Here is a 10,106-nt window from a genome sequence, read left to right on the forward strand (position 1 = left end):
CCCCAAGGCTCAGTCTTGGGCCCAGTCCTGTTTAATATCTTGCTCAGTGATCTGGACAAGGGGATAGAGTACACGCCCAGGAAGTTCACAGATGATGCAAAGTTGGCTGGTAGTGTTTTTTTCTTCTGGAGGACAGCAGGCTCTGCTTCTTCTTCCTCCTGTTCTGAGGTCGCTGCTCCCTCTTCATCCCTCATTAAGTGTGCTGATTCTGTCACTTGGATGAGAAAACAAACAATTTTAGCAACAATACTAGTGGCAGGGTACAAGAAAGGAAGAGTTCACATGAATTCCCCCCCCCCAACAACAGACAATACCTGATGGCTCCTCTGCCCAGCTTACTGACTACACCGGAACCCATTGTCCCCCAAAGATACTCCCTTCTCCCTGCCCCCAGCCATGATGTGAGATGGAATAGAATAACTAAGATTAAGATTCTCCCTATGGAACTCCATCATACTTCGATTCTGGGAAAAAAAAAAATTCTTGAAGTTCTATCATTTCAGATCATTTGAATTTGCATACTAAAAGGTCTAGCCAGAAACTCATGACAATATTAATAGCCCATTCTAGAATGTCCGAGATGGTAGACACTTCTTTCAAGAGAATGTGATACCTCACGTGACTTCTCCAGAATTTAAATGAACAGCGGGAGTAGTCTACAAGATTCTTGCTGCCATCTGGATTTCCTGGTTTTTGGCTGGTCTATGTAAGCCAACCAGCTATTCAGCAGAGGGAATATTAGTGTGATACTTGATGGTATGTGAGATGGAACACAGTAATTTATGGCTTTTTGCATAGTGATGAAGCTGTAAAGAAAGCTCCATAATGCTCAGACAAGGAGGCTGCTGGACTTCAAGCAGCAAAGGCCCAAAACGAACCAGTGAAAAGGTGTCATTGAAAAAAAATAAAGCCAGGTGGGGAGCAAAGTGATACTTAAGGGCAGTTTACTGAAAGAGGAAATCTAGTGAAAAAAAAAGTCCAAGAGTGAAGGAATAACAGGAAAAATGAAACTAAGGAAGGAAATCAATCTCAGCTAATCATTTCAGAAGCTAACAAGTTGTCATTGCAATGATGCATAAAGTGAGAAATAATAAATATGTCTGCGCCAAAATCTGAATTATGAACTTTATTGCATTCTGTCTTTCACGGAATCATACAACAGTCTGTGATTAAAGATCATCTAGTCCAACTTCCTTGCCAGGTAGATCTTACAGTAGATCAAATTGCTCAAGACTAGCCAAACTGATAAGGAGCACTCTCAATGATGGGGCATCCACAACTTCTCTGGAACACCCGTTTGAGTGTCTCACCAGCTTCATTGTAGAAAAGTTTTTCCTTTTAGCCAGTCTAAACCTAGTCTCAGTTTGAAAGCATGGCCCCTTGTCCTGTCTCTGCAAACCTTCCTAAAAAGTCTTTCTCCATTTGTCTTATACCCTCTTTACGTATTCAAAGGCCACAATACTGTCTCTCCAGAAACCTCTCTTCTCCAGGCTACTGGATCCTACTTTTCACAAGAACCAGGTCATAAACTGAGATGGAAGACATCTCAGGAGATCAGATCATCCAACAGCTCAGTGTAAGAGTAGCTCTGAAGTCAGATCAACTAGCTTAGGGCTGTGTCTGTTTGAATTTTGAAAATTAGCAGGACTTGAAATGCGTCAAGGAAGAGAACTCTGGGTGGCTCCAGAAACAGCCTGAGAAACTCGAGCAAACTCAAAACCTCAGAAACTACCACTGCTTTCTCTCCCTCAGCCCAAGCAGTCCCAAAGAAGAAGTGTTCCCAGCAGGCTGGGATAGCACGCATATACACTACATATACATGACAGGCATCGCCAGCAGCCACATCCTGCTCCTTTCTGTGGCTGGCAAGAGTGAGACTGGATGTTTACATGTGGGCAACCTGGGGCCCTCCAGCAGCTCAGACACTCAGCCTGCCCAGTGACCCCACTGAATTCCAGTGTTCGCAGTGTGCCAAGGCCACAGCACTACTCCGCTTGCTGGCACAGACCATCACACGCCTCCTAAATCAGTCAGGACTCCCCTGGTCCCACAGCCAGCACCCCACTTGCTCTCCCCCAGGCCACTGCCATTGTTCACCAACTTCTCCACTTTGATCTTTGCTGGTGCTCTCAACACTGGCACACCCAGATGTTCTGCAGCTGTTGTCTCCTGGTGGAAAGGACTTGTAAAGCCATGTTTCCTAACAGGACTTCCACAACCTTTCAAAGCAACCTTTTCTGGGGTATGAACAATCTCATTCAACTGTCAACATTTCTTTTCCCATATGTGAAATCAGAATTTCCTTCTTCCGGGCATGCCCAAAACAAGGCCCAAACTACATTGTGCCTTCTGTTTCACATGCTGACTCGTTTGTAAACAATGCTAGGAGAATACCTGTTTTGATCTGTTGGAGTCAGTAAGTCAGGAGTCTCTCTGATTTCTTCAGAGACAAATCAGAGTGCAGGAATTGAATTGAAATCTTTAGATGGATTAAAGTGTATTAGGCCTTTCATTTATAAGGCAGAGATGAAGACTTAGGTTGTAACATAAGAGAGAGAAAATAAGTAAGTAAATGGAATAAGTTTTAAGTGCTTTTAGGGAGTAAAAGGTCTTAGATGCCTGAGAAGTAGTACATGTTCTAGTGAAGGTTGAAAAACATGCTAGTGTTTTCTTAGAGGCTCCAAGAACTTAGCTTTAGACATAATAGAGTTAGAGTTAAGAATATTGCTTACATTTTTCAATTAGAACAAGATAGGCCATGAACGTAGTCTATACGTAGCCTGGCGTGCTAAGAAACCAGAATTCTAATAGATTAAGAAGTAGTGGTCCGAGTTTGTGTCTTAGCTAGTTGGAAAGTTTCTATAAAAGAACATGCATCAGGGAGAGGTGGGGCTCTATGCCATGGCTTTATGCCATGTGCATTTTGCCATTGCATTTTGCCACTGCAGCTTTGCCATTGCTTTTAGCCATTGCTTTTATGCCACAGCTTTTGCTCTGCTTATGTTTTCGCCGCTGAAATCAACACCCGAGAAGAAGATAGGAGCTGCCCGGCTCCTCCGGCCCTGCTGGGACCACGGGAAGCTTCTGCTTCTGTTTGGGACTTGGAGCTAGAACCTGGAATGGACTTTGTTAGCTTTGACTCTGCATTTGAGACTGATGTGCTTCTGCAATAAATAACTTTACAGCTACTATTAGCCGCTTTGCTTTTTACATAAAAGAAGAAGTAGCCCGACAGTGTGGGTGCACAAGAGGCACCCGGAGGTCCCCAGAAACCTCACATTGATCCAAGCAATGTGAGGTTTCTGGGGACCTCCGGGTGCCTCTTGTGCACCCTACACTGTCGGGCTTACTTCTTCTTTTCATGTTAATAAGCAAAGCGAGCTAACTTCTTGTAGCAGCATAGCAGTGATGAATAAATGCAAGAGAAGGAGCAAGGTGATTGTTTGCTAGACTCTTCCTAGAAACTGAGAAATCTGTTACTTAATGCTGACCACAGCAGATGGAGGAAGCATCCTACATGATGTCAAAGCAATGAAACTGTAATCACTTTTATGATTACAGTCAAGGCACTGCTTTTGCCACCATAAGTGGAGTGCAGGGAATCTTAAAAGATGACACTCTAACTGTTGTCCATGCTCACTGAGAAAATAATGCTTTTACAGCAGAGCAGGTCTCACCGCAGCTAAATCATGGCTTCAATGGTACACCGCCTTCAAAATAGCCCACAAAAACACAAATGAAAGGATTTGGAACCCAAGGGAATCTCGGATTGTGACATCAGCTTATTTTAGATTCTTTCCAAATTCTGAATTCCATTTCCTTCCGAGCCAATTATCCCACCTAACCTGAGATGTAGTTTATGTTTTTCCTACATCTAATTACCTTAGAATTAGATTGCTACTAGGCAAAAAGACAGAAACAAGCAGTCAATTTCAGACTGAAACCTGTGTTCTAAACCAGTGTTTAGGACAGCAATACCAGCAATACTTGGACCTAAGTATTCTTAATAAAACCAAAACTTTTAAGACTTCTCCATGTATTTTTGGAGGTGGAAAAAGTTTTACATCCAAAAGTCCCTAGCGAGCTCTCACTCAGTGCAATGCACCCAGAAAGACGCTCTCGCTCGTCTTTCAAGGAGTGATTCCTCACAGCAGAAGCAGCAGCAGGAGCACAAGATGGCTGACGAGAAGGGGCAGTGTAGAACACGTCTACCAATATTTCTACAGGAAATCCTGGTTCATTTTCGAGTGCAGTATGTCCCTCCAGGTCTTCGGTCCTTGCGAAGCTCTATGTACTGTGAGCACTGCTACTTGCAGCTGAGAAGGACCGTGGAGCTAGCAGCGAATTCAGAGAGTGCTGAGCACATAGTCAAGGAGCGAGAAGTGCCCCTGCAATGCCGTGCTAATAGCAGCTTCCTCGCGTCAGGGGCAAGCTCTGGCCAGAAAGACTTTCTCATCCTGGGAGCAGTTCTTTATAAAGGGCGTAGGCGAAAAGCTTTCGTTTTCAATTCACACTGCGAGAGAGGCAGACTGTTGTAAATAGTGGCCCTTTTCCCTATGAAACAAAACTCACCCTTCCTGGTTTCTGAGATCAGTCTGGAAGAGGCGTTTGGCACTCCAATAGCAGCCAGGGTTACAGGTGGATGCAGCTTGGGTCTGGGAGACACCGTGATCCATTTGGAATTTTAGCAAGCAGTTGACTCCTCCTGGCCACTGGCTGCTGGTTCGAAACTGTGGGCCTTTTCTCTTGTGAAACAAAACTCCCACTCCCAGCTTCCTGAGATTGATTTGGTAGAGGCGTTTGGAATTCAAACTGCAGATAGGTTTCTCAGTGGTGACAGGTTGTTTCTGAGAGATTTCTTGCATTATTAGGAGAAAATAATTCTATGTTCAGGGAAAACATATAAGGAATATAAAAATAAAAATATAGCTATAGTTGTATAAATATAAAATATAAACAGATATAACAAATCTATATTAAACATATAGTATATAATATAAATAATGTAAATAAAAGAATATCTATAAAAATTATAAATATGAAAATAGTATAGTTTAAAATAAATGTTTTATTGTTTTTTATTTGGTTCAGACAGGGTTTTTTATAAATGAGACTAAAAAATAAATATCGAAATTTACAGTAAATATATTCAGACATATAAAATTATAAATATATATGCATATCTAAATTTATGTAAGTATAATTGTATATAAAATAGAAAAATACAGGTATATATGTAGTATTTAATATAAATGCTATTGTAATTATTATAATAACCTATAATATACATAGTATAGATATGTAAATATACATTTCAGATATAAATATCAAAACTATAAATAGAAAAATGTATTTAAATATATTTTAAAATAAAGGGGGTTTTTGTTTCTATTTGGTTAGAGGCAGGGCTTTTAAATAATATTAAAAAATACAAACATGATAATATATAATATATAAAATTACAGATATATGTAAAATAGAAATAAACAGTAGTAATATGGAGATATGTATGTAATAAATAATAATATTTTATACGTGCTATACTATAATAGAAATTGAATATACAAAATATATATAGATTATGAATATGAATAGAAATATTTTAAAAATATTTATTTTTTTAATATCAAAAGGGTTTTTTTAATTTTCATTTGGTTAGAGGCAGCTTTTTGTTTAGTTTTGGTCAGGGTTTTTTGGGACATTCATTTAAGAGGATTTTTTCAAGGATTGGGATTCTCCTTTTTGCCATCCCTTGCCTATCCCCAAAGCACCGCTTTGCAGAAAGAGCCTGGCACTACAGCCAGCCTCTGAGCCAGCGCCTTGGCCTCCTTGCACACTCATTTGCACAGTCATTGCACACTTCTTACACACTCATTGGCACACCCATTGCACTAATATAGAGGCAGGAGGTTTTTCAGTTTTGGTTCGGGTTTTTTGGGGCATTCATTCAGGAGGATTTTTTGAAGGATTGGGACTCTCCTGTATTCCATCCCTTGCCTGTCTCCAAAGCTCCGCCTTGTGGGCAGAGAGCGGTACTGCACTCGTGCTGCTCTCAAGATGGCGGAAGCGACCACGAACTGGGACTCTGCCATGTGGGACTGCCGCCTCACTCAAGAAGGTGGCCGCTGTAGGGCCCGGGCAGAGAGAGGCGACCCCATCGCTGCTGCTGCCTGTTGGCCCCGGCCCGGCTCCCGCAGAGCGACGGCACCGCTGAGCCCACGTCCCGTGTCCGCATGCTTGGATAGACTGTGGAAAATCGCACCGGGGGGATTAGTGTCGGCATTGTGCGCAGGCAACCCACTAGACCCACCAGGGTCCTTGATTTCCCACCCTTTTTGCCGCCATGATTGGAAGGTCAGGCATGTGGTAGCTGAGCTGCCATCTTGGGAGCACAGTCACAATCAAGATGGAGGCCTCTGCAGGGCCCCGGCAGAGACAAGCGTCCACCCCACTGCCTGCTGCCACTTGGGTAGTGGTCAGAGCCATTTCCAGCACTGCTGACCCCGCCGTCCCCATCCTCACGCTGGACAAGGCGGAGGAAAATTGCGCTGAGAGCACGGGATCGGCGTCGGGGCAGGATTCAGGCAGGTGACATAGAAAGACTCCCTTGTGGCGGGGCCTTAAGTCTACCACAACAAAGATGGCAGCTAGACCGGAAGTAGCTTCTGCCATTAACAAAGATGGTGCCGAGGAGGGGCGGAAATTGCGCCATCCCACTACCAAGATGGCTGGCTGGGTGACACTCCCCCGACCTTCTAAATATGGCTGCATATAGGCTAGGAATAGAGGGGCAGATGGGGTGGTCGGGGTGGGTGAGCCAAAGACAGAGGACAGGTGGGGGTGTTGATCAGGACTGGGATCGCCGTGGGCAGCAGGAACCACCCTGGCATGGGCGTTGGAGCCAAGCTCGGCGCTGCTGCTGCTGCTCCTGCTCCGGCCGCAGCGGGCGTGGGACTCCGGGCGTGATCCCGCTGTGGCCTCAAGGAGGCGGGGCTCTGCCCTTAACCGTGCCTGGGAGAACGGCAGCAGAATCTCCTGGTGCAGATGCTGGATAGCGGCTGGAACTGCTCGGTGGAACGGGGAACGCTGTGCCAACCCTGGGAGCCTCAAATCCTGCTGCTCTTGGTGCCCCCATGCCGCGGGTGCAGCCTGCACTGCCCGCGGGTGTGCAAAGCCCCCGCAGCCCTCAGCGGACAGCAGCACCTGGCTCCCCCTTCCCCGTGTCCGCACACCCGTGGGGCTCCTGCCTGCCACTCCCTGTGGAACGAGGCTGACTGGAGCACCCGCGGGTGGGAGAAGCCGCTCGGCCGGGGCCGAGCACGGTTCTACTCAGGCTGCTTCTCCAACACCTGCAGGTGAGATGCTCCCCCTTGCTTTGCAACTCAAAAAAGCTCTGCAATGGTAAAACCTCTTTTTTAAAAATTCAGCTGAGAATTTTTGTCTTTACTTCCAGATCACAGGATATATTGAGGATATAGTGGGGTTGAGAGGGATCCTAAAATCTGACTCTCGAGTAAATAGGACATTTCCTGCAGGTGAATATTGCCAGGCCAAAATGATGGCAGCTGCTGAAGCTGGGGCTGCTTTTGTGGCCCAGAGCTGCACAGAGGCCTTGGTGTCTCCTGCTCGCTGCCAGTAATGTTCCTTGGTGTTTCTGCGTGTCTCGGCTGGCTGGAAACGCGGGGCAGGAGGAGGCCAGAAGATCCCAAAAGGCAACCAGCACCTCTTGTCCTTGGGCTCTGCAGGGGAGGGGCTGTGCCTGCAGTGTCCCGTCTGTGTCAAGCACACATCCTGCGGATGGGCGCTGGAGCACCCGGCCAGCACTGGCACGGACACAGCTCAAGGGTTGCTCCCAGCTCTTGGGCCAGGGGCTGAACAGGCACCTGGAGATGCTTCAGCCTGGACAGAGGCCACCAACAGCCCAAAAGCCCCTCAAGGAATAGCTGGCATTTCCTGGTGATGGCAGCATGGGCCCCTTGCAGAGGAGCTCAGCCAGCAATTCCCGGTTCTGACCTCCCAGAGCTCCCATGCAGCTGCCAGGTATGTCTCTGCCACCCTGAATGCCTTCCCTTCCAGCCTGAGTCCATCATCCAGCAGCAGCATTAAAGCCAAGGCACTCTTCTCTCACAGATATTAAATCCCAACCAACAGCCTGCAGAGATGCCTTCAAATCAAAGATTTGGGTGGGATGAAATTTTGTTTAAATGAAGGTAGGAGCTTTTCAGGGAGCCAGCTGGAAGTGCAGAAGGGATGGAAAGCTTTTGCAGGTGGGTCCCACTGGAGGCGCGCTGAAGGCAGGGATGTCCATCCCTTTCCTGAGGGAAAATAACTTGCATAAGTCACTGCTGAGGCTCTGGAAAGAACTGAAATTCTGCAGGGAGAGATGTCCTCTCGTGGGCCCAGGGACTGCCTCGGCATGGGCCAGGAGCGCCTCCAGCCCCTGCCTTCTCCTGCTTGAAAATATCACGTGTAGCCTGAGCTCGGGGGAATTAAATCTGCTGAAATCCAGGTAACTCTGTCAAGTGCTCCCTAGGGACATCAGTGGGGCTGGGGGATGAGGGTTTTAAATAGAAATTCTTTGGAATATACACCTGTCCCCATTCTGATGCTGCTGAGCTTCCTTGGAAGCTCTACTGGTTCCTGGCACAGCTGGCATTCAAGCGGCAGCTCTGCATGAGAATATCCACCATGAGGCACTGTGAGGTTATGGCAGTGGGAATTGAGCAGGGAATTCGGGGCTATGGGGATAATTCATGGGAACTAGCAAAGCTGACAGCGAACCCCAAATCTGGGCACCGCAATAGAGAACAATCTGTGTGTGGCCCTGTCAGCTCAAGCCCCTGGGCTGGGAAGTGTTAGGAGATCAAATATACGGAATTATACAAATCATGGCAACTAGCATCACCCAGAGGGACAATCCAAGTCCCAAACAATTCCTCCACAATCCACTCTAGGACAAACACCCTGTGCCTACCAGGATCTGTGATTCTGCTTTTCCTACCAGCTCCTGAGCAGTGTCAGGGCAACCACGAGGCCTTTAAAATCCAGATAAACCCCAAATCCCACAGAGTGATTAATCCAAATAAAGAACTGCATTGTTGTCATCAAAAGATCAAAACTCATGAAGAATTCTATGACAACAATGTAATGGACTCCCAGGAACCTCATTAATGCTCTCAGTTTCATTTTTGTGTATTTTTAATCCCTCATTTGGCAGCTTGTAAAACTTATCTTGGAATTCAGAGGTCAAGCAGGATTGACTTTGGATTGACCTTCACCTCTGGTCCCACTTTGTGCAAACACAACTTGTGCCCAGGTGGGTGAACTCATCACCTCAGCTTTTCACTCCAGAGTATCCCCTCCTTATTTCCCTGTAGATGAACTCAGATCCACTCCTCACCTCCACTGGTCATCCAAGCGTCCATTCTGTTCCCCACAGGCCCTGGTGGCCCCAGGGAGCTCCCTTGGCCTTTCTCCTGCCCCTCTCCAGCCCGAGGCCGCTCCTCCTCTTGCTCCCTCCGGCTTAATCCCGCACAGAGCCTCTCCTCCCTTCCTGGCTGCCTGCTGCCGAGGAAGGAGGACACAGAGAGTCTCGAGTGCTGAGCCCTCCCTGCTACCCCTGCAGAGCCTTGGCTGCGCTTCCCAGGGGCCTCGGATTTCCCAGACAAATTGTCTGCTGGGCTCCCTTCCATTACCTCAGCAATCTCCTCAGAAATGCCACCTCACTCCCCTTGACATCCCCTCACATTTTCTTACACAAACAGTTCTTGTGTCCCCTCTAAATGACCCCGGGTTTTCAGCTAAATGAATGGCATGACCCGTGGCCACTGCCCATGATTCACCCGACCAAAATCAAGAGCAAATGTTGGTTGGGCTTTAAGAACTTGAAATAACTTTGAAGCAAAAAAGATCACCTTTTTCTTCTGGGTTTTTTTCTTTTGGATGCCAGACTTGCCTCTGTGGATGCGTGCTTAACTCTTGCTGCAGGGGACTGTCAGGCCTGAATGGCCGTGAGTTCATGTTCTTCTCACTGGGGAATCAAAAATTATTGTTAATTAGACCACAGAAATATTTTCTGAAACCTCTCCCCTTTCCTGCCCTTTGCT

Source organism: Sturnus vulgaris, unplaced genomic scaffold (assembly GCF_052056855.1).
Source record: "Sturnus vulgaris isolate bStuVul1 unplaced genomic scaffold, bStuVul1.hap1 Scaffold_1906, whole genome shotgun sequence".
Taxonomy (NCBI): domain Eukaryota; kingdom Metazoa; phylum Chordata; class Aves; order Passeriformes; family Sturnidae; genus Sturnus; species Sturnus vulgaris.